Source organism: Zea mays, chromosome 6 (assembly GCF_902167145.1).
Source record: "Zea mays cultivar B73 chromosome 6, Zm-B73-REFERENCE-NAM-5.0, whole genome shotgun sequence".
NCBI lineage: Eukaryota > Viridiplantae > Streptophyta > Magnoliopsida > Poales > Poaceae > Zea > Zea mays.
The window spans coordinates 159,128,955-159,154,955 of record NC_050101.1 but is presented as its reverse complement, the minus strand read 5'-3'; positions in this window follow the sequence as shown (position 1 = coordinate 159,154,955).

The following is a 26,001-nucleotide window of genomic DNA, read 5'->3' as shown; positions in this document are numbered from 1 at the left end:
ATCTTCCTTTGAGCTAGAATCTGCAGGAACAAATGATGATTCATATCAAAAGCTCAAAGAAGAAAATGAGAGGCTAAAGAAGAGCTTGACACAACTAAAAGGGAAATGCATTGCCCAACCTTCTCAAGATAACCGTGATCACATGGTGAAGAAGCTTGAGACGGGAACAACCGTGGCATGTACTACATCCCTTGAAGAAAATGTCAAGGATTTGAGGATTGTCAAGAGGAAGAAACAAAAGATGAATTTCAACACCTCCTCCAAAAGCCTCAACCACGCCTCCACAAAAGGTAACATCCAAGGTAATGATCAAGCCACACTTCACATTAAGAGGTGTAGAGAATGCTTTAAAGAGGGGCACTTGATTAGGTCATGTCCCTACATTAAAAATGGCTTGATTATTGACAAGGATGATAGACTTTGTTTTAAATGCTCCAAGAAGGGACACTTGCTTAGATCTTGTCCCCATTTAAAACAAAAAGGCATAGGGTTAGAAAAGAAAATTTTTACTAACCATGTAGCAAGCAATAAACAAGGAAAGAGGAAATCTTCAAAATTTGGAAAACGCCTATGCTACACATGCCGAAAGAAGGGACATCAATGCAAAGATTGTCCCATTGGTAAAAATCTCACTCCTAACTTGTCATTTGATTCATATATAACTAGGCAACCCAAGATTGCAACTTGTGCTAGAAAGGTAACAAGTTTACCAAGCGCTAGCACAAAGGACACTTGGGTTCCTAGATCTTTGTTTACTAACCTTAACGGACCCATCAAGCGATGGGTACCAAAATATGCTTGACAAGATTTGTAGGAGAAGGAGATGGTATGAACCTTTGGGGTGCTTGAGGGAGTTAATTCAATTCTTATCAACTCAAGCTATCAATCTTCAAATAATCTACATATTCAAGATTGACCCAAGGTTATTTCAACATGTTATTCAAAACCCATATCATCTCGGGGAAGATATTGATGTTGTAGGAATTAAAGAATTATCATGTGCGGAATATCAAAGCCTACAACATGGAGGAAAGTCAAGGGATGGTAACATTTATATTCTTAAGTGCAATTATCTTAATTTGTCATGTGTCTTGTGTAGTCACATAGAAATAGAAAGCACTTAAGGATGTTTTAAAATTATGTCATCATTCTTTGAAGAAATTCCTCTCATATGGTAGATTGTGTATTTATCAAATTCTATATTATGACAATCTACATGCTTTGAATTATTGCAAGTTCTCATGGCATGTCTTTACATTAATTATTCTATTATTGCCATGTTCTAGATATAGAGAGATATTTCATGTTCTTAAAAGAATAAGGTGTCATGTAAGAAATTCAAATACTTAGGACACTTATAAAAGGAAAAATTCTCTCTATAGCTAGAATAGTGAGACTAATGTTTTTATCTAAGTAATTTAAGTAGTCTCACTTGTAGAGATAAATTTCTCTATGGAAATGCGTAATCCATCATGACAAGGAAAATCAATCCAATAATTTAGGTTGTATGTTTTATTGCTTAAATTGGATATGATTCTTCTACATTTATCGTTCTCCATGTTATGAATTAGATTTATTCCCTTAAGTCTCAAGAATTTAACCATGCTTGTTTTATGAGTTAAAACTAGGCATACTTCATGGAATAATCTAGTTCATATTATAAAATTTCCATGCCAATAGTAATTCACTTTTCATTCTTTATCAAAATGATTACTAAGTGGAAACTAGTGCTTGTGTTGCTAACGTATCTCTTGAGCTTATAAATATGCATAGAAGGGAAAGTACACAAGCCTCATGGGTTGATCTTCACCCAAAAGAAGAAAGGTAAATGCAAAGGTATGGGAACTCATCTTCTTAATTAAGTTTAAGTTCCCATCTCAATGGGTATCTAATCTTAATTATCATATTCTACCCTTGTGAGGAATAGATTCGCTATTGGACTGAAATTAACTAAGTGTGCATTCAAATATCATTTTCTTAATGCTCATGTCCATTAGAATCTATTTAATGCCTTTGCGATATTTATATGTTATCATATTGATTTGCTTCCAAGTGATGATTAACTAACTTCAATATGATAAAGTAAAATCTCCAATAATTATTAAAATGCTTAAAAGGTGCTCACTCATTTTTCTCAAATGAAATGCACTAATGTTAAGGATTTTACCTCATGTCTGTGTGACTTGTGGATGATGAATTTTGTATGCTAATTATCTAAAGTAATCATCATTCATCATATACTCCCTTGCGCTATTGACATCTCTCTTAAGTATTTTCAATAAGTTTGGAAAGAAAAAGAGACAACTACAAAGGGAGGACACTCAAATGAAAAAAAAGGAAGAACATCAAGGACAACAACACCTACTTGGACAATAAGGTTTTCACAACAATCAATGGTGTGGTTGTAAGCATTCTAAATCTTTTTTCATTATGAGGTTACCAGGCTTAAGTTATCTGTTGCAAAATTTATGAGCCTTGATCAAAATGTATAATGCTTCCCCCTTTATGTCCTTAAAAATGAATGCATCGAAATCATTTCTTTAAATTACTTGATGCATATCTTTAGGGGGAGTCCATTATTATATTTTGATTATGCTGAGACTATTGCTTTATCTTAGTAATTTCATATAGTCTCTTGCATGAGAATAATGTTTCTCATATAGTATGCTACTTCACATCAATCAAACTTGTTAAAGTAATATCGCTTTCATCAAGGTTTGTTGCTTTCATTTCTAAAAGGTAGCATGCTTATTGAATTCTCCTATTTTTAAGCTTAATTGAAAACTTAATGCCTTTGTTGTTCTCTCTTGATCGCATATTGGTTGATCATTGAACAACTTCAAGTATCACTTATGTTTCTTAGTGCCTCATGTAATTTCAATTTGATCTCAATTGGTAATTTTAATTGACATCTATCTTGATATGCACTAAGGAAAAAGGAGAACTCATGATTCATTTATGCAACTTGTGATCCATTTGATATATGCTAACAATAACTTGAAAAAGATCACTAGTTGTAGAACTCTCTCTTGTGCAAAGTATTTCCATATATTGTCATTGAGTATAGGTCTTAAGCAACTAAGACTAAGGACAAAGCACAATGAAGAGAGCGTCTCTATGAGAAGGTACAAAAGGGTAAAACCACTTCCTTTCATTTAAACTTGTACCTAAATCTTCCTCTTATAAGCATTCTTTGCATATCTTATATATAAGGAAGAGAAAGCATGTCCTTTGCATTTATCCCTGCTTCATACCTAGTTTAACCTCTTAAAATTTCACTCATGCATTATTGCATCTTTGCCAAAACTAGATGAAATGATTCTATTGTCAAAGAGCTTAAAGCTTAACCTTGTAACGAGGATAAGCTACCTTTGTTCCAAAGGTGGATGGTCCTTAAGTCTCTTTGAAACCCTTAAAGGAAAATGCTTAAAAATGTTTGCAACATGCTTTCATAAGTGCATAAACTGTCTTGAGCATCACTCATATACTATGACACAATGCACTTCACTTTCTCTATGATATAGACTTGTTCTCATTAACCTAATTATGTGCACTTGGCATTTAAGGCCAAAATATGTATTCCTCTCAAGGCACATATTTAGGGGGAGAAATCTATATTATATAGAACTATGATCATGCTTAATTGACATATCCCTTGATCATATCTCTTTCATTTTGGTACAAATGCATATATCCTATTATTCTCGTACCATGACTACGACTAATATGTTTCCAAGTATATTACTATGCTGAGTCGTAGATTGAAAGGGAAATGGAGTCTTCGGCGAAAACAAAGGCTTCCACTTCGTAAATCATACTTCGCCATCACTCCAAGCAACTCTCTATTCTTTGGGGGAGAAATGAGCATCAAAGAAAAGGACTTCATCCTTGGGGGAGAGAGTAAAAGCTCAAAAGCAAAAGGACCGGATTTCGTCTTTGGTATAATCTTAACTCATTCATTTATGACCAAAGAGGAAGAAAAACACTTCAAAGGCTCTAATGATTCCGTTTTTGGCGATTCATGCCAACAAGGGGGAGAAATGAGCCCAAAGCAAAAGGACGCACCACCACCACCAAATTCAAAAACTTAGTGCTTTCCAAAAGTATTTATCATTTGGTATCCTATTGTGTTTAAAAAGGGGGAAAGTAGTATTTCAAAAATAGTATATCAAAACCCTCTTGAACACTAAAAGGTGGATCTCTTTTAGGGGGAGTTTTGTTTAGTCAAAAGAAAAGCATTTGAAACAGGGGGAGAAAATTTCAAATCTTGAAAATGCTTTACAAACTCTTATTCATTTACCTTTGACTATTTGCAAAAGATCTTTGAAATGGATTTACAAAAAGAATTTGCAAAAACAAAACATGTGGTGCAAACGTGGTCCAAAATGTTACATAAGAAAAGAACCATTCATGCATATCTTATGAAATCAATATTGGTTTAAATTCCAAGCAATCTTTGCACTTACCGTAGGCAAACTAGTTCAATTATGCTCTTATATTTTTGCTTTGGTTTGTGTTGGCATCAATCACCAAAAAGGGGGAGATTGAAAGGGAAATAGGCTTTAAACCTTTTCCTAAATGATTTTGGTGATTGAATGTCCAACACAAACAATTGGACTAATTAGTTTGCTCTAGATTATATGTTCTACAGGTGCCAAAGATTCAACATAAAACCAATAAAAAGAATAAGACAAGAGTCAAAAATAAAGGAGCAAAGGGGCAACCGAAGGCACCCTTGGTCTGGCGCACCGGACTGTCCGGTGTGCCACCGGACAGTGAACAGTACCTGTCCGGTGCACCAGGGGACTCAAACTCAAACTCTTCACCCTCGGGATTTCTCGGAAGCCGGCGCGCTATAATTCACCGGACTGTCCGGTGTGCACCGGACATGTCCGGTGCTCCAAGGAAGCGCGGTCTCCGGAACTCGCCAGCCTCGGGTTCGCGTGGCAGCCGCTCCGCTAAAATTCACCGGACTGTCCGGTGTACACCGGACTGTCCGGTGTGACAGCGGAGCAACGGTCATCTTCGCGCCAACGGTCGACTCTGACAATAAACATTGCAGAACAGTACACGCGGCAGAAGTCAGAGCAGAGGATCAGAGAGGCACCGGACTGTCCGGTGTGCACCGGACTGTCCGGTGCCACATGAGGACAAAGCCTCCAACGGTCGACCAGCTCCAATCTCAACGGATAGGATGACGTGGCTGGGGCACCGGACATGTCCGGTGTGCACCGGACTGTCCGGTGCGCCCATCGCCAGCAGACTTCATCAACGGCTAGTTTTTGGATGGTGGCTATAAATACCACCCCAACTGGCCACTTCAAAGTGTGGGAGTCCAAGCAACATTCCAAGTCATCTAGTTGACATACTCAAGCCCTCCCAACCACCTATATTCATTGATCCATTCTATACACAAGATTTAGTCCACTACAACCAACACAAGTGCCACAAAAGAGAGAGCAAGTAATTGAGAGCTACTCAATTGAGTTTAGCCCTAGCGCCTTGTGAGATTCATTGAGAGATAGTGTGTGCTACATCTTTGTGTTCATTTGCGCGTGGAGTTTTTGACTCCCATTCGAACTTCCTCCAAAGTGTTGGAGGCTTGTAAAAGCTAGCAAGAGACACCAAAGATTGTGGTGGTCCTTGTGGGATCGACAGTGATCCTTGAGAAGAAGAAGAGCTCGCCGATCCTTGTGTGATCGGGAGAGAGGGAAAGGGTTGAAAAAGACCCGTCCTTAAGTGGACTCCTCAACGGGGACTAGGCCTTCGAGGGCCGAACCTCGGTAAAACAAATCACCCATGTTCATTGTGCTTTTGCTTGTGATTTGTTTGCTTTCCCTTACTCTAAGTTCTCTTGCACTATTCTTTGCTCATATCATTTGGTGTTGCTTCAAGTTAAAATCTCATTTAAAGTGAAGCAACACTCCGCAAGAAAAGAACTTGAGTTAGTGCTCTTTTTCATCTAAGCTTTCTTGCTTTGTTATCATAGAATTATTAGTTGTATTGATTTATCACTTCCGCATTATTTAAAAGCTATACTCTTTACTAGCAAGAACTTAGTTTTTATACTCCGATAATTGTTCATCTTGTTCTAACCACTAATCAAAGGATCTAGTTGGGGGATAAAGTTTTAATTTTCAGGTTTCGCCTATCCACCCCCCCTCTAGGCGACTTTCAAGAGCTCCGGCTGGATCGGAGCTGTTGGGAGCTGAGTGTCGACCCATTCAGCTACGAAGTCCGCCAAGACCTGGGACTTGATGGCCTTCCGAGGAGCGAACGAGATCGTCTCGCCCATGATTTCCACCGCCCACTTTGCAATCCTTCCTGAGGCCTCCCGGCACTGGATGATCTCCCCCAGGGGGAAGGATGACACCACAGTTACCGGGTGAGACTCGAAGTAGTGTCGCAGCTTCCGCCGCGTTAGGATCACCGCGTACAGCAGCTTCTGAACTTGTGGGTAGCGGATCTTGGTTTCGGACAGTACCTCGCTGACGAAGTAGACTGGCCTCTGAACGGGCAATGCATGCCCCTCTTCTTGCCTCTCGACCACAATCGCGGCGCTAACCACCTGAGTGGTCGCGACGACGTAGACCAAGAGGGCTTCTCCGGCAGCTGGGGGTACCAAGATATGCGCCTTCGTGAGGAGCGCCTTCAGGTTCCCGAGGGCTTCCTCGGCCTCAGGGGTCCAAGTGAAGCACTCGGCCTTCCTTAAGAGGCGGTACAGCGGTAGACCTCTCTCGCCGAGGCGTGAGATGAAGCGGCTCAGAGCCGCGAGGCATCCCATGACCCTCTATACGCCTTTCAAGTCCTTGATGGGCCCCATGCTGGTAATAGCTGCGATCTTCTCCGGGTTGACTTCGATGCCCCGCTCGGAGACGATGAAGCCCAAGAGCATGCCTCGGGGCACCCCGAAGACACACTTCTCGGGATTGAGCTTGACGCCTTTCGCCTTGAGACATCAGAATGTCACTTCAAGGTCGGAAAGGAGGTCGGAGGCTTTCCTCGTCTTGACCACGATGTCATCGACGTAGGCCTCGACCGTGCGGCCGATGTGTTCGCCGAACACATGGTTCATGCACCGCTGGTACGTCGCACCCGCATTCCTCAAGCCGAACGACATGGTGACATAGCAGTACATGCCGAAGGGCGTGATGAAAGAAGTCGCGAGCTGGTCGGATTCTTTCATCCTGATTTGGTGATACCCCGAGTAGGCATCGAGGAAAGACAGGGTTTCGCACTCAGCAGTGGAATCCACGATTTGGTCGATGCGAGGCAGAGGGTAGGGAACCTTCGAACATGCTTTGTTGAGACCAGTGTAGTCTACACACATCCGCCATTTCCCCCCTTTCTTTCTCACAAGCACAGGGTTGGCAAGCCATTCGGGATGGAATACCTCCTTGATGAACCCTGCCACCATTAGCTTGTGGATCTCCTCGCCTATGGCTCTGCGCTTCTCCTCGTTGAATCGGCGCAGAGGCTGCTTGACGGGTCGGGCTCCGGCTCGGATGTCCAGCGAGTGCTCGGCGACATCCCTCGGTATGCTGGGCATGTCCGAGGGACTCCACACGAAAACATCGGCGTTCGCGTGGAGAAAGTCGACGAGCACTGCTTTCTATTTGGGACCGAACTCGGAGCTGATCCGGACTTGCTTGGAGGCGTCACTGCTGGAGTCGAGGGGGACGGACTTAACCGTCTCCGCTGGCTCAAAGTTGCCGGCGTGTCGCTTCACGTCTGGGACCTCCTTCGAGAGGCTCTCCAGGTCGGCGATGAGGGCCTCGGACTCGGCGAGGGCCTCGGCGTACTCCACGCACTCCACGTCGCATTTGAACGCTTGTTTGTACGTGGGGCCGACGGTGATGACCCCATTGGGGTCCGACATCTTGAGCTTCAGGTAGGTGTAGTTGGGGACGGCCATGAACTTCGCGTAGCATGGCCTCCCCAGTACCGCATGGTAGGTTCCTCGGAACCTGACCACCTCGAACGTCAAGGTCTCCCTTCGGAAGTTGGAGGGTGTTCCGAAGCAGACGGAAAGGTCGAGCTGTCCGAGGGGCTGGACGCGCTTCCCGGGAATGATCCCATGGAAGGGCGTAGCGCCTGCCCGGACAGAGGATAGATCGACACGCAGGAGCCCGAGGGTCTCGGCGTAGATGATGTTGAGGCTGCTGCCTCCGTCCATGAGGACCTTGGTGAGCCTGACGTCGCCAATGATGGGGTCGATGACAAGCGGGTATTTCCCCGGGCTCGGCACATGGTCGGGGTGGTCGGCTTGGTCGAAGGTGATGGGCTTGTCGGACCAGTCTAGGTAGACTGGCGCCGCCACCTTCACCGAACAGACCTCCCGGCGCTCTTGCTTGCGGTGCCGAGCCGAGGCGTTCGCCGCTTGCCCACCATAGATCATGAAGCAGTCGTGGACCTCGGGGAACTCTCCTGCCTGGTGATCTTCCTTCTTGTCGTCGTCGCGGGCCTTGCCACCCTCCACGGGCGGCCTGGCCCTGTGGAAGTGGCGCCGAAGCATGACGCACTCCTCAAGGGTGTGCTTGACGGGCCCCTGGTGATAGGGGCACGACTCCTTGAGCATCTTGTCGAAGAGGTTGGCACCTCCGGGGGGCTTCTGAGGGTTCTTGTATTCGGCGGCGGCGACAAGGTCCGCGTCGACGGCGTCGCGTTTTGCTTGCGACTTCTTCTTGCCCTTCTTCTTGGCGCCGCGCTGAGTTGACGCCTTGGGGGCATCTTCCGAAGGGCGGCCCTGGGGCTACTTGTCCTTCCGGAAGATAGCCTCGACCGCCTCCTGGCCGGAGGCGAACTTGGTGGCGATGTCCATTAGCTCGCTCGCCTTGGTGGGGGTCTTGCGACCCAGCTTGCTCACCAGGTCGCGGCAGGTGGTGCCGGCGAGGAACGCGCCGATGACATCCGAGTCGGTGATGTTGGGCAGCTCGGTGCGCTGCTTCGAGAATCGCCGGATGTAGTCCCGGAGAGACTCTCCTGGCTGCTGTCGGCAGCTTCGGAGGTCCCAGGAATTCCCGGGGCGCACGTACGTGCCCTGGAAATTGCCAGCGAAAGCTTGGACTAGGTCGACCCAGTTGGAGATCTGCCCCGGAGGCAGGTGCTCCAACCAGGCGCGAGCGGTGTCGGAGAGGAACAGGGGAGGTTGCGGATGATGAGGTTGTCATCGTTCGTTTCACCCAGCTGACAGGCCTGACGGTAGTCCGCGAGCCACAGTTCCGATCTCGTCTCCCCCGAGTACTTTGTGATAGTAGTCGGGGGTCGGAACCGGGTCGGGAACGGCGCCCGTCGGATGGCCCGGCTGAAGGCCTGCGGACCGGGTGGTTCGGGCGAGGGACTCTGATCCTCCCCACTGTCGTAGCGTCCCCCACGCCTAGGGTGGTAGCCTCGGCGCACCCTCTCGTCGAGGTGGGCCCGACGGTCGCGGTGATGGTGCTCGTTGCCGAGGTGACCCGGGGCCGCAGGCGCGGTGTTGCGCGTGCGCCCGGTGTAGACCGAGGCTTCCCGCATGAATCGGGAAGTCGCGGCATGAGGTTCCGAGGGGTACCCCTGCCTTCGGAAGGCAGAGCTCTCGGCCCGTCGGACCGCAGCGCCTTCTAGGAGATTCTTGAGCTCCCCCTGGATTCGCCGCCCCTCGGTGGTTGATGGCTCCGGCATCACGCGGAGAAGCATCGCTGCTGCAGCCAGGTTCTGGCCGACCCCACTAGATGCAGGTGGTGGCCTGACCCTGACGTCGTCGGCGACGTGGTGCTGGAAGCCCTGGGGTAGATGACGTATTTCTCCGGCCGGGGGTTGGCCCGCCCATGCCTGCCCGACGTCCCGGCGGATCGGCTCAAGCGCTCCTGCTCCCTCGTCGAGCCTGGCCTGCACCCCGCGGATTTGCTCAAGCTGTGGGTCATGGCCCCCCGCCTGAACGGGGACCACAACTAGCTCCCGTGGGATGTCAACGCGAGGCACAGGCCTAGGGAGATCACCGTCCTTCGGCATGCCGAGATGGTTGCCTTCGGAGGGAACCCCTAGATCGACGTGGAAGCATTCGCGACTTGGGCCGCAGTCCTCGTCGCCGAGGCTACGGCTACCGTCGGAACAGTCGGAAAGGCAGTAGTCGCATGCGGTCATGAAGTCTCGCATGGCACTGGGTTGCCAAGTCTAGAGAAATCCCAACAGATGCTGGGCTCGTCGTCTTCCTCGGACCCAGAGGGCCCGTAGGTCGAGACGTCCGTCAGCCGGTCCCAAGGTGATCGCGTACGAAACCCCAGAGGGTTTGGACTTGCCTCTACGAGAGCACCCGCCAAAGCGAAGCCGCTAGGCGGGTCGAGGCTGAATCCGAAAGACGTGGGATGGGAATCGGTCGGTACCTTCTGGTCGACGGGCGGCGATGAGGTCACGTCGGGGACTGACTGCACCGTCGTCTCAGGTACGAGGGTGACGTCCAGCAAGCTTTTCGCGAGCGTGCTGGCATCGTCCGCTTGCCCGAGATTGGCGTGTCGCAGGGAGATGGCGCTCGTCTTCGTCTCAAACGTGGGGTTGATGCCCGACGCGCCCCCCGTTGGGGCGCTGGGGCCATCGACTCGCTCGATAGCCGACGAGGCGCTGCCTCCTGCTTGGCCTTGGTTGCCCCGCCTCCTCCTCCGTCGGCGGAGGAGAGGACGGGGTGAGCTCGAATGTTGTTCTTCCACCACGCGGGGAAGATGTCGTCGATTCCGCCGCCGGCGGGCGGGCTGTCGGCCGCCATTGTCGTTGTCGCACGGCGGTGGAAGGAGTATCATGTCGTAGCTGCCGTCGAGGGACATGAACTCAAGGCTCCCGAAACGGAGCACCGTCCCGGGTTGGAGAGGTTGCTGGAGACTGCCCATCTGGAGCTTGACGGGAAGCTGTTCGTCAACACGCAGCAGGCCCCTACCTGGCGCGCCAACTGTCGGCGTTCCGAGACCGGGGGGGTCCCTGAGCCGACGAGTGAATGTCGCCGCGTGCCCCAGCCCAGATGGGTCGAGCGCGAGGCCGAGCGCGAAGGGGGGGAGAGCGAGGCGGCCGGAGACCGGCGTGAGAGAGGTGGGAATCCCGCGGCCTTCGTGTTCGTCCCGCGCCCAGGTCGGGTGCGCTTGCAGTAGGGGGTTACAAGCGTCCACGCGGGAGAGGGAGCGAGCGGCCTCAAGCGAGCGCGTACCTCGTCCTCGTCCCCGCGTGGCCAACCCTCTCTAAGAGGCCCTGGTCCTTCCTTTTATAGGCATAAGGAGAGGACCCAGGTGTACAATGGGGGGTGTAGCAGAGTGCTACGTGTCTAGCAGGGGAGAGCCAGCGCCCTAAGTACATGCCGTTGTGACAGCCGAAGAGATCTTGGCACCCAGCTGGTGTGATGTCGTGGCCGTCGGAGGAGCGATGGAGCCTGGCGGAGGGACAACTGTCGGAGCTGTTGAGTCCTTGTTGACGTCCTCTTGCTTCCGTAAGGGGGCTGAGAGCCGCCGTCGTCACAGAGTATGTAGGGCGCCATCATCGCCGAGCGAGCCAGATGGGACACCGGTCTTGTTCCCCGTGGCCCGAGTCAGCTCGGGGTAGGGTGATGATGGTGCCTCCTGTTGACGTGGCTGGTCTGCGCCCTAGGTTGGGCGACGTGGAAGCTCCTCCGAAGCCGAGGTCGAGTCTGTCTTCCGTGGCCGAGGTTGAGTCCGAGCCCCCGGGTCGGGCGAGGCGGAGGTCGCCGGCTGATGCCGGGGCAGAGTCCGAGCCCTGGGGTCGGGCGAAGCGGAGTTCGTCGTCTTCTGGGGCTGAGCCCATGTCCGAGCCCCTGGGTCGGGCGAGGCGGAGATCGTCGTCTTCTGGGACTTAGCCCGAGTCCGAGCCCTGGGTCGGGCGGAGTTTGCCGTCTTCCGGGACTTAGCCCGAGTCCGAGCCCTGGGTCGGGCGGAGTTCGCCGTCTTCCGGGACTTAGCCCGAGTCCGAGCCCTGAGTCGGGCGGAGTTCGCCGTCTTCCGGGACTTAGCCCGAGTCCGAGCCCTGGGTCGGGTGGAGTTCGCCGTCTTCCGGGACTTAGCCCGAGTCCGAGCCCTGGGTCGGGCGAAGCGGAGCTTCCTATGGGGCCTTCGACCGGACCTGGCTGCCTGTCAGCCTCACTCTGTCGAGTGGCACCACAGTCGAAGCAGCGCAGGCGGCGCTGTCTTTCTGTCAGGCTGGTCAGTGGAGCGGCGAAGTGACGGTGGTCGCTTCGGCTCTGGGGGGCGCGCGTCAGGATAAAGGTGTCAGGCCACCTTTGCATTAAATGCTCCTGCGACTTGGTCGGTCGGTGCGGCGATTTGGTTAGGGTTGCTTCTTAGCGAAGACAGGGCCTCGGGCGAGCCGGGAACACATTCGCCGTCGGAGGGGGCCTCGGGCGAGACGGAGATCCTCCGGGGTCGGCTGCACTTGTCCGAGGCTAGGCTCGGGCGAGGCGTGATCGAGTCCCTCGTATGGACCGATCCCTGACTTAATCGCACCCATCAGGCCTTTGCAGCTTTATGCTGATGGGGGTTACCAGCTGAGAATTAGGAGCCTTGAGGGTACCCCTAATTATGGTCCCCGACAAATAAGCACAAGAGACAACTAAAAACTCTATTATATAATTGAGTGTCTATAAATGTAGTCTATTAATAAATACAGAATTAAATTCGTTTGTACAACATCAGATCGATAGAACAGACGATAAATTCATACAGTGGGAAGTGAGACGTCTGTTGCTACTTGGATTACGAGCCAAGAGCGTCTCTTCACGAAGAGACGGCTCCACGATTTTGTTTACAAATAACCTCTTTAAATACCTCAAGAATCTCTACATTAAAATCACTGTACATACCTTAACATGTTTAGGTTCTTTGAGGTACATTCATTACACTTTAGAACCTTTGCTACTTGGCTCTGTTCTCGAATATTTGTCTACGCTAGTTTATTTTTGAACTATACCACGTTGCGTGCAGGGTTGAGCGAGGCGCTGTGCAAAAACTGTCGGTGCGAGCGAGCGCAATCAGTACTACCGCCACTGATCGATCCATTGTGTGTACACTGTACACACACGAGCAGAGTCCCCAGACGGTTTCTGCCTTAATTTCTAGCCTCTCCACAAAAGTAGTGCTTGCCCGCGCACGTACGTATGCACATGCATCCAATACATTCTGACATGATGGCCCTCACGTACAAGTCACAGGCAAGCTGAACTGCTCTCCACGTTGTAAAGAAGAAGAGTTCTGGAGAAGGGTCATCTATCACACGATGGAAAGCTAGGGATGGAGACATTGCAAGGGATACATGGTTCATCCACGCACAATCATTGCACGAAGTCATAGATATTGCGCGCCCATCGAGCTAGCTAAACCCTAAACCCTTTACTTGTTCAGGTTTGGTGGCCTGTTAGATTGTGTAATGATATGGTCGTACGTACTGTTTCATGTAGTGTTATAGTAGCAATACTATCATGGACACATACAACCAATTAATTCTCAACTGATCCACGCCACACGTCGACAACCGGTTTGAATAAATCCAGTTTTAAATAGTTTTGCATAGGTCGACTAACCTGTTTTGCTGGTTTTTTTTTGTTCAAACTAGGTTCAAGTGACACGGTGTGCCAATTTTAAAGACCGCTAGTGCATTTTACTCTAACTATTTATGTTTTCTATTCTTTTATAAATTTTGAGAGCTATAAATTATCTTATGCCGACTATAAAAATATAAGTTAATGTTGCCAAAAAAAACATGACAATGTAACTAAGACTGTATCAAAACAAAAATATGGACCCAGATAGAATTTTTATCATGTTTCTAAGCACAAAAATATGTGCTTGTAGATATATCTTAAGGACAAACAATTTATCATACTAGCTATAAGCAACCTAACTCCTAGATAAGAAGAAAGCTTGCAGTAAAATTATACTTCTCTCAATATGCTTTATGATGCTATTGACATAAATGTGTTTTAGCAAGTCAATGATCTTAAGTTCTCATATGAGGTATTGAAACTATTAAAAGATTCATACGAGGGAACATTTGTGCTTAAGGCTATCTCCAGCAGCTTACCCACCATATGTTCTATCTCGTATTCTCATCTCCTATTTCAAACTCCACTCTGCGAACAATACGAAACGATGTTTTGGGTGACCATATGGGTAACCTGATAAACACGGCCCAAGGAAGCAAAATTATGCATCCTTAAAATTGTGCATGGTGGCGAGGATCTACCGTGGTGTTGTAGATACAAACTATTTGGTCCTAGAAGCTCGATCCCTTCTTATCATTACCATCAACGAGGTTCATATGGAGTGTAGTAGCCATACATGGACCTACAAATATGAACTAAAAAAACTATTGACAACCTAAAATGGTGTCAAATTTATAAAAATGTATGTGTCGGCGTTTCGAAACCCGGGGGGGTCCCTGGACCGACGAGTAAATTGTTGCCGCGTGCCCCAGCCCAGATGGGTCGGCGCGAGACGAAGCGCGAAGGGGGGAGGCAGCCGGAGGGAGACGGGCGTGAGAGGTGGAATCCCGCGGCCTTCGTGTTTGTCTCGCGCCCAGGTCGGGTGCGCTGGCAGTAGGGGGTTACAAGCGTCCACGCGGGAGGGAGCGAGCGGCCTCACGCGAGCGCCGTCCCGTCCTTCCTCGCGCGGCCAACCCTCTGTAAGAGGGCCCTGGTCCTTCCTTTTATAGGCGCAAGGAGAGGATCCAGGTGTACAATGTGGGGTGTAGCAGTGTGCTAACGTGTCTAGCGGAGGAGAGCTAGCGCCCTAAGTACATGCCATCGTGGCAGCCGGAGAGGTTTTGTCACCCGGTTCGTGTGGTGTCGTGGCCGTCGGAGGAGCGCTGGAGCCTGGCGGAAGGACAACTGTCGGGGCTGTCGAGTCCTTGCTGACGTCCTCTTGCTTTCGTAAGGGGGCTGAGAACCGCCGTCGTCATAGAGCGTGCGGGGCGCCATCATTACTTGTCTGGCGGAGCGAGCCAGATGGGACGCCGGTCTTGTTCCCCGTAGCCTGAGTCAGCTTGGGGTAGGGTAATGATGGCGCCTCCTGTTGACGTGGTCGGTCCGTGCCCTGGGTTGGGCGATGTGGAGGCTCCTCCGAGGTCGAGGTCGAGTATGTCTTCCGAGGCCGAGGTCGAGTCCGAGCCCCCGGGTCGGGCGAGGCGGAGACCGTCGGCTGAGGCCAGGGCTGAGTCCGAGCCCTGGGCGAAGCGGAGCTCGTCGTCTTCCAGGGCTGAGCCCGAGTCCAAGCCCTGGGGTCGGGCGAAGCGGAGTTCGTCGTCTTCTGGGGCTGAGCCCGAGTCCGAGCCCTGGGGTCGGGCGAAGCAGAGTTCGTCGTCTTCCAGGGCTGAGCCCGAGTCCGAGCCCTGGGGTCGGGCAAAGCGGAGTTTCCTATGGCGCCTGAGGCCGGGCCTGGCTGCTGTCAGCCTCACTCTGTCGAATGGCCCAGCAGTCGGAGTGGCGTAGGCGGCGCTGTCCTCTTGTCAGACCGGTTAGTGGAGCGGCGAAGTGACTACGGTCACTTCGGCTCTGTCGACTGGAGGGTGTGCGTCAGAATAAAGGTGTCAGGCCACCTTTGCATTAAATGCCCCTGCGATTTGGTCGGTTGGCGTGGCGATTGGGCCAAGGTTGCTTCTTGGTGAAGACTGGGCCTCGGGCGAGCCGAAAGTATGTCCGTTGCTGGAGGGGGGGCCTCGGGCGAGACGTAGAGCCTCCGGGGTCGGCTGCCCTTGCCCGAGGCTGGGCTCGGGCGAGGCATGATCGAGTCCCTCGAATGGACTGATCCTTGACTTAGTCGCACCCATCAGGCCTTTGCAGCTTTGTGCTGATGGGGGTTACCAGCTGAGAATTAGGAGTCTTGAGGGTACCCCTAATTATGGTCCCCGACAGTAGCCCCCGAGCCTCGAAGGGAGTGTTAATACTTGTTTGGAGGCTTTTGTCGCACTTTTTTTGCAAGGGGACCAGCCTTTCTCGGTTACATTTTGTTCCGATAGGTGCGCGCGAGCGCACCCGCCGGGTGTAGCCCCCGAGGCCTCGGAGGAGTGGTTTGACTCCTCTGAGGTCTTAATGCCTCGCGTAATGCTTCGGCTGGTCTGGTCGTTCCCTCATGCGAGTTGGCCGTAGCCCGGGTGCACGGTCGGGTCCCAAGTTCTCGGGCTGGTATGTTGACGCTGTCAACGGTCTGGCCGGAGCCGGGTTTGTGAGAGCAGCCCCCGAGCCTCTGCACAGGGCGAGAGGACGGTCAAGGACAGACTCGACTTTTTACATACGCCCCTGCGTCGCTGAAAGGGAATTAGGCTTACACCTATTCCCTAATTGATTTTGGTGGTTGAATTGCACAACACAAATAATTGGACTAACTAGTTTGCTCTAGATTATATGTTCTACAGGTGTCAAAGGTTCATCTGCAACTATACTAAATCGACTGTCCGGAATACCGTAGATTATTCCGGACAGGAGAAGCTTTTTGGAAAAACAGACCAAGCGCGGACCGTCCGGGCCCTTGCGGCGGACCGTCCGCGACACCAGGATACCCCTTCGGACAGAACCAATGCAAAAATACAAGTGTCCACTACGAACCGTCCGGAGGAAAAGCAAGGACCGTCCGAGCCCTCGCGCGGACCGTCCGGCCTCAGGCGCGGACCGTCCGGTAGGTGAGAAACCGAAAAACCCGAAGGTGACGGGTTCGGAAAAATGAATTATAGCGGCCTCGCGGACCGTCCGGGCCAGGCGGGCAGACCGTCCGCGACTGGCTTTATCTGACATCTGACGTCGCATTAAATGCGATATAGCCGTTGATATAGCCGTTACTGCTGACCGTTGCGTTTTCAGCCGTTGATCTACAGGGGCGGACCGTCCGGACCAGGCAGGCGGACCGTCCGCGCTCAGCAGAATGGAGCAACGGCTAGGAAGTGGTTGGTGGCTATAAATACAACCCCAACCACCTCCATTCACTTTACCCAAGCATTCCAACCTTCAACATTCAATACAAGAGCTAGCAATCCATTCCAAGACACATTCAAAGCCTCCATCTCTCCAAGTTTCACAATTGAGAAAAGAGATCATTAGTGATTAGTGACTTGAGAGAGAAAGTGATCCGTGTGTTATTTGTCGCTCTTGTCGCTTGGTTTTTGCAATCGTGCTTTCTTTCAATCTTCATTGCGATCAAACACACTTGTAATTGAGGCAAGAGACACCAATCTTGTGGTGATCCTTGTGGGAACTTTGTGTTCCAAGCATTTGAGAAGAGAAAGCTCACTCGGTCCGAGGGACCGTTTGAGAGAGGGAAAGGGTTGAAAGAGACCCAGCCTTTGTGGCCTCCTCAACGGGGAGTAGGTTTAAAAGTACCGAACCTCGGTAAAACAAATCCGCGTGTCTCACTTCATTATTCTCTTGCGATTTGTTTTGCACCCTCTCTCACGGACTCTATTATATTTCTAACGCTAACCCAGCTTGTAGTTGTGATTATTTTTGAGAATTTCAGTTTCGCCCTATTCACCCCCCCTCTAGGCGACTTTCAATTGGTATCAGAGCCCGGTGCTTCATTAGAGCCTAACCGCTCGAAGTGATGTCGGGAGATCACACCAAGAGGGAGATGGAGACCGGCGACAAGCCCACTACGAGCCATGGGAGCACTTCATCGGAAGAGTCCCGCACCAAGAGGAAGGAGAAGAAGAAAGACTCCTCCAAACGGAAGGAGAAAAGATCTTCCTCTTCTCACCACAAAGAGAAGAAGGAAAAATCTTCTTCTCACAAGTCGCATCGGAAAGGCGACAAGCACAAGAGGATGAGGAAAGTGGTCTACTACGAGACCGACACTTCATCAACATCGACCTCCGACTCCGATGCGCCGTCCGTAACTTCTAAGCGCCAAGAGCGCAAGAAGTTTAGTAAGATCCCCTTACACTATCCTCGTACATCTAGACCTACCCCATTACTTTCCGTTCCATTAGGCAAACCGCCAACCTTTGATGGCGAAGATTATGCTAGGTGGAGTGATTTAATGAAATTTCATCTAACCTCACTCCACAAAAGTATATGGAATGCTGTTGAGTTTGGAGCACAGGTACCATCCGTAGGAGATGAAGACTATGATACGGACGAAGTGGCCCAAATCGAGCACTTCAACTCTCAAGCTACAACCATACTCCTAGCCTCTCTAAGCAAGGAGGAATACAACAAGGTGCAAGGGTTGAAGAATGCAAAGGAGATTTGGGACCTACTCAAGACAGCGCACGAGGGTGATGAACTCACCAAGATCACCAAGCGGGAAACGATCGAGGGGGAGCTCGGTCGCTTCCGTCTTCGCCAAGGGGAGGAGCCACAAGATATGTACAACCGGCTCAAAACCTTGGTGAACCAAGTGCGCAACCTTGGGAGCAAGAAATGGGATGACCACGAGGTGGTTAAGGTTATTTTGAGATCACTTATTTTCCTTAACCCTACTCAAGTTCAATTAATTCGTGGTAATCCTAGATACACACTAATGACTCCCGAGGAAGTAATCGGGAATTTTGTGAGCTTTGAATGCATGATTAAAGGATCAAAGAAGATCAACGAGCTTGACGAACCCTCCACGTCCGAAGCACAACCGGTGGCTTTTAAGGCAACGGAGGAGGAGAAGGAGGAGTCTACACCAAGTAGACAACCAATTGACGCCTCCAAGCTCGACAATGAGGAGATGGCTTTAATCATCAAAAGCTTTCTTCAAATCCTCAAGCAACGAAGGGGGAAGGACTACAAACCCCGCTCCAAGAAAGTGTGCTACAAATGTGGTAAGCCCGGTCATTTCATTGCAAAATGTCCTATATCGAGTGACAGTGACAGGGGCGACGACAAGAAGGGAAAGAGGAGAGAAAAGAAGAAGTACTACAAGAAGAAGGGCGGCGATGCCCATGTTTGCCGGGAGTGGGACTCCGACGAGAGCTCCACCGAGTCCTCTTCCGACGAGGACGCCGCCAACATCGCCGTCACCAAGGGACTCCTCTTCCCCAACGTCGGCCACAAGTGCCTCATGGCAAAGGACGGCAAAAGGAAGAAAGTTAAATCTAAATCCTCCACTAAATATGAATCCTCTAGTGATGATAATGCTAGTGATGAGGAGAATAATTTGCGTACCCTTTTTGCCGATCTTAACATGCAACAAAAGGAAAAATTAAATGAATCGATTAGTGCTATTCATGAGAAGGATGATCTCTTGGACTCTCAAGAGGACTTCCTTATTAAGGAAAACAAAAAGCATGTTAAGGTTAAAAATGCTTATGCTCTAGAGGTAGAAAAATGTGACAAATTATCTAGTGAGCTAAGCACATGCCATGACACTATTGCCAACCTTAGAAGTGAAAATGCTAAATTAATTGCTAAGGTTGATTCTCATGTTTGTATTGATTCAACTTCCTATTCTAGAAATGATAATTTTGATTTGCTTGCTAGGATTGATGAGTTGAATGCTTCTCTTGCTAGCCTTAGAGATGAGAATGAGAAATTGTTTGCTAAGGCTAAAGAATTAGATGTTTGCAATGTTACAATTTCCGACCTTAGAACTAAGAATGATATGTTACATGCTAAGGTTGTAGAACTAAAATCTTGCAAACCCTCTACATCTACCGTTGAGCACACTTCTATTTGTACTAGATGTAGAGATGTTGATATCAATGCTATTCATGATCACATGTCTTTAATTAAACAACAAAATGATCATATAGCATTATTAGAGGCTAAAATTGCCGAGCATAACTTAGAAAATGAAAAGTTTAAATTTGCTAGAAGTATGCTCTATAATGGGAGACGCCCTGGCATTAAGGATGGCATTGGCTTCCAAAGGGGAGACAATGTCAAACTTAATGCTCCCCCTAAGAACTTGTCTAACTTTGTTAAGGGCAAGGCTCCCATGCCTCAGGATAACGAGGGTTACATTTTGTACCCTGCCGGTTATCCCGAGAGCAAAATTAAGAAAATTCATTCTAGGAAGTCTCACTCTGGCCCTAACCATGCTTTTATGTATAAGGGTGAGACATCTAGCTCTAGGCAACCAACCCGTGCTAAGTTGCCTAGAAAGAAAACTCCTAGTGCATCAAATGATCATGGCATTTCATTTAAGACTTTTGATGCATCTTATGTTTTAACTAACAAATCCGGCAAGGTAGTTGCCAAGTTTGTTGGGGGCAAACACAAGGGCTCCAAGACTTGTGTTTGGGTACCCAAAGTTCTTGTGTCTAATGCCAAAGGACCCAAAACCGTTTGGGTACCTAAAGTCAAGAACTAAAATTGTTTTGTAGGTTTATGCATCCGGGGGCTCAAGTTGGATACTCGACAACGGGTGCACAAACCACATGACAGGGGAGAAGAAGATGTTCTCCTCATATGAGAAAAACCAAGATCCCCAAAGAGCGATCACATTCGGGGATGGAAATCAAGGTTTGGTCAAAGGTTTGGGTAAAATTGCTATATCTCCTGACCATTCCATTTCAAATGTTTTTCTTGTTGATTCATTAGATTACAATTTGCTTTCTGTTTCCCAATTATGTCAAATGGGCTACAACTGTCTATTCACTGATGTAGGTGTCACTGTCTTTAGAAGAAGTGATGATTCAATAGCATTTAAGGGTGTGTTAGAGGGTCAACTATACTTGGTAGATTTTGATAGAGCTGAACTTGACACATGCTTAATTGCTAAGACTAACATGGGTTGGCTCTGGCATCGCCGACTAGCCCACGTTGGGATGAAGAATCTTCATAAGCTTCTAAAGGGAGAGCACATTTTGGGACTAACAAATGTTCATTTTGAGAAAGACAGGATCTGTAGCGCATGCCAAGCTGGAAAGCAAGTTGGGTCACATCATCCACACAAGAACATCATGACGAGTGACAGGGCACTGGAGCTCCTACACATGGACTTATTTGGCCCGATTGCTTACATAAGCATCGGAGGGAGTAAGTACTGTCTAGTAATTGTGGATGATTATTCTCGCTTCACTTGGGTGTTCTTTTTACAGGACAAATCTCATACCCAAGAAACCTTAAAGGGATTCTTGAGACGGGCTCAAAATGAGTTCGGCTTAAGGATCAAGAAAATTAGAAGCGACAATGGGACGGAGTTCAAGAACTCTCAAATTGAAGGCTTCCTTGAGGAGGAGGGCATCAAGCATGAGTTCTCTTCTCCCTACACTCCACAACAAAATGGTGTAGTGGAGAGGAAGAATCGAACTCTATTGGACATGGCAAGAACCATGCTTGATGAGTACAAGACACCGGATCGGTTTTGGGCCGAAGCGGTCAACACCGCTTGCTACGCCATCAACCGGTTATACCTTCACCGAATCCTCAAGAAGACATCCTATGAACTCCTAACCGGTAAAAGACAAATATTTCATATTTTAGAGTTTTTGGTAGCAAATGTTTTATTCTTGTTAAAAGAGGTAGAAAATCTAAATTTGCTCCTAAAACTGTAGAAGGCTTTTTACTAGGATATGACTCAAACACAAGGGCATATAGAGTCTTTAACAAGTCCTCAGGACTTGTTGAAGTTTCTTGTGACGTTGTGTTTGATGAGACTAACGACTCTCAAGTAGAGCAAGTTGATCTTGATGAGATAGGTGAAGAACAGGCTCCATGCATAGCGCTAAGGAACATGTCCATTGGGGATGTGTGTCCTAAGGAATCCGAAGAGCCTCCACATGCACAAGATCAACCATCCTCCTCCATGCAAGCATCTCCACCAACTCAAATTGAGGATGAGGCTCAAGATGTTGAACAAGAAGATGAGCCACCTCAAAATGACAGCAACAATCAAGGGGGAGATACAAATGATCAAGAAAAGGAGGATGAGCAAGAACCAAGGCCGCCACACCCAAGAGTTCACCAAGCAATACAACGAGATCACCCCGTCGACACCATCCTCGGCGACATTCATAAGGGGGTAACCACTCGATCTCGTGTTGCACATTTTTGTGAGCATTACTCTTTTGTTTCCTCTATTGAACCACACAGGGTAGAGGAAGCACTCCAAGATGCGGATTGGGTGATGGCAATGCAAGAGGAACTCAACAATTTCACAAGGAACGAGGTATGACACTTAGTTCCACGTCCTGACCAAAATATTGTAGGAACCAAGTGGGTCTTCCGCAACAAACAAGACGAGCATGGTGTGGTGACAAGGAACAAAGCTCGACTCGTGGCCAAGGGGTATTCACAAGTCGAAGGTTTGGATTTTGGTGAAACCTATGCACCCGTAGCTAGGCTTGAATCAATTCGCATATTATTAGCCTATGCTACTTACCATGGCTTCAAGCTTTATCAAATGGACGTGAAGAGTGCCTTCCTCAATGGACCAATCAAGGAGGAGGTCTATGTTGAGCAACCTCCCGGCTTTGAAGACAATGAGTATCCTAACCATGTCTATAAGCTCTCTAAGGCGCTTTATGGGCTCAAGCAAGCCCCAAGAGCATGGTATAAATGCCTTAGAGATTTTCTTATTGCTAATGGCTTCAAAGTCGGAAAGGCCGATCCTACACTCTTTACTAAAACTCTTGAAAATGACTTGTTTATATGCCAAATTTATGTTGATGATATTATATTTGGGTCTACTAACGAGTCTACATGTGAAGAGTTTAGTAGGATTATGACACAGAAATTCGAGATGTCTATGATGGGGGAGTTGAAGTATTTCTTAGGATTCCAAGTGAAGCAACTCCAAGAGGGCACCTTCATTAGCCAAACGAAGTACACTCAAGACATTCTAAACAAGTTTGGGATGAAGGATGCCAAGCCCATCAAGACACCCATGGGAACCAATGGGCATCTCGACCTCGACACGGGAGGTAAGTCCGTGGATCAAAAGGTATACCGGTCGATGATAGGTTCTTTGCTATATTTATGTGCATCTCGATCGGACATTATGCTTTCTGTGTGCATGTGTGCAAGATTCCAAGCCGACCCTAAGGAAGCTCACCTTACGGCCGTAAAACGAATCTTGAGATATTTGGCTTATACTCCTAAGTTTGGGCTTTGGTATCCTAGGGGATCCACATTTGATTTAATTGGATATTCGGATGCCGATTGGGTGGGGTGTAAAATCAATAGGAAGAGCACATCGGGGACTTGCCAGTTCTTGGGAAGATCCTTGGTGTCTTGGGCTTCAAAGAAGCAAAATTCGGTCGCTCTTTCCACCGCCGAAGCCGAGTACATTGCCGTAGGACATTGTTGCGCGCAATTGCTTTGGATGAGGCAAACCCTGCGGGACTACGGTTACAAATTAACCAAAGTTCCTTTGCTATGTGATAATGAGAGTGCAATCAAGATGGCGGATAATCCCGTCGAGCATAGTCGCACTAAACACATAGCCATTCAGTATCATTTTCTTAGGGATCACCAACAAAAGGGAGATATCGAGATTTCATACATTAATACTAAAGATCAATTAGCCGATATCTTTACCAAGCCTCTTGATGAACAATCTTTTAACAAACTTAGGCATGAGCTCAATATTCTTGATTCTAGGAACTTCTTTTGTTGATTTGCACACATAGCTCTTTTATATACCTTTGATCACGTATCCTTTATATGCTATGACTAATGTGTTTTCAAGTGTATTCCAAACCAAGTCATAGGTATATTAAAATGGAATTGGAGTCTTCGGCGAAGTCAAAGGCTTCCACTCCACTCTATTACCCATCCTTCGCCGTCGCTCTGCTTCACTCTCCAACTTTGGTATAATCTTCACTCATTTATTTTATGACCAAAGAAGGAGAAAGTACTTCGTTGGGCTCTAATGATTCCGTTTTTGGCGATTCATGCCAAAGGGGGAGAAAATATGAGCCCAAAGCAAAAGGACCGCACCACCACCCTAATTTTAAAATTAATGATTTTCAATTGGTAAATTTCAAATTGGTATCTCTTCGTGTTCTAAAGGGGGAGCAAGTAGTATTTTCAAAACTTGATATCTCAAAACCCTCTTGAACACTAAGAGGAGGATTTCATTTAGGGGGAGTTTTGTTTAAGTCAAAGGAAAAGCATTTGAAACAGGGGGAGAATTTCAAATCCTGAAAATGCTTCTCGAAATCTTATTCATCTATCTTTGACTAATTGCAAAAAGACTTTGAAAAAGGTTTACAAAAGAATTTGCAAAAACAAAACGTGTGGTGCATGCGTGGTCCAAAATGTTAAAAATAAAGAAACAATCCATGCAAGAATTCTTATTGGCTCAATTCCAAGCAACCTTTGCACTTACATTATGCAAACTAGTTTAAATATGCACTTCTATACTTGCTTTGGTTTGTGTTGGCATCAATCACCAAAAAGGGGGAGATTGAAAGGGAATTAGGCTTACACCTATTTCCTAATTGATTTTGGTGGTTGAATTGCACAACACAAATAATTGGACTAACTAGTTTGCTCTAGATTATATGTTCTACAGGTGTCAAAGGTTCATCTGCAACTATACTAAATCGACTGTCCGGAATACCGTAGATTATTCCGGACAGGAGAAGCTTTTTGGAAAAACAGACCAAGCGCGGACCGTACGGGCCCTTGCGGCGGACCGTCCGCGACACCAGGATACCCCTTCGGACAGAACCAATGCAAAAATACAAGTGTCCACTACGGACCGTCCGGAGGAAAAGCAAGGACCGTCCGAGCCCTCGCGCGGACCGTCCGGCCTCAGGCGCGGACCGTCCGGTAGGTGAGAAACCGAAAAACCCGAAGGTGACGGGTTCGGAAAAATAAATTATAGCGGCCTCGCGGACCGTCCGGGCCAGGCGGGCGGACCGTCCGCGACTGGCTTTATCTGACATCTGACGTCGCATTAAATGCGATATAGCCGTTGATATAGCCGTTACTGCTGACCGTTGCGTTTTCAGCCGTTGATCTACAGGGGCGGACCGTCCGGACCAGGCGGGCGGACCGTCCGCGCTCAGCAGAATGGAGCAACGGCTAGGAAGTGGTTGGTGGCTATAAATACAACCCCAACCACCTCCATTCACTTTACCCAAGCATTCCAACCTTCAACATTCAATACAAGAGCTAGCAATCCATTCCAAGACACATTCAAAGCCTCCATCTCTCCAAGTTTCACAATTGAGAAAAGAGATCATTAGTGATTAGTGACTTGAGAGAGAAAGTGATCCGTGTGTTATTTGTCGCTCTTGTCGCTTGGTTTTTGCAATCGTGCTTTCTTTCAATCTTCATTGCGATCAAACACACTTGTAATTGAGGCAAGAGACACCAATCTTGTGGTGATCCTTGTGGGAACTTTGTGTTCCAAGCATTTGAGAAGAGAAAGCTCACTCGGTCCGAGGGACCGTTTGAGAGAGGGAAAGGGTTGAAAGAGACCTGGCCTTTGTGGCCTCCTCAACGGGGAGTAGGTTTAAAAGTACCGAACCTCGGTAAAACAAATCCGCGTGTCTCACTTCATTATTCGCTTGCGATTTGTTTTGCACCCTCTCTCACGGACTCTATTATATTTCTAACGCTAACCCGGCTTGTAGTTGTGATTATTTTTGAGAATTTCAGTTTCGCCCTATTCACCCCCCTCTAGGCGACTTTCAGTCGCCTTTCCGCAAGGAGGAGGGGGGGAAAGCGCCATGTTGCCCTCGGAGGGCGCCGAACATGGTGTCTCCGGTGAGCTGCTGGCGGGTAATCCGAGTGGACGCCCGTGCCCCATTTGTTAGGGGTCGGCTAGAGGCCCGGAGGCGCGCTCAAAAGTACCTACGGGTGATCTGCCGGACCCGGTCCCCTTTCGACGGGGTCCGAGGGCTCGATGCCTCCCTCTGATGGGATTCCGTTACAAGATCGTTCCCGCTGGTCTCGGAAATGTCCTAGGGTACCTCGGGAGCATAGCTCGAGCCTTGGTTATGTATCGAACGTACCCAGGGTCATCCCTCGCTCTGTGTCTGAGGCGGCTGTGAACCCTTCGAGGGCCAGCCTACGAACCCATGATCAGTAGTGGGCGCGGAGCCCGAGTGGCCTGAGGCGGCCGTTGAACCCTTCTGAGGGGCCGGCCTTCGAACCTCTGACCAGTA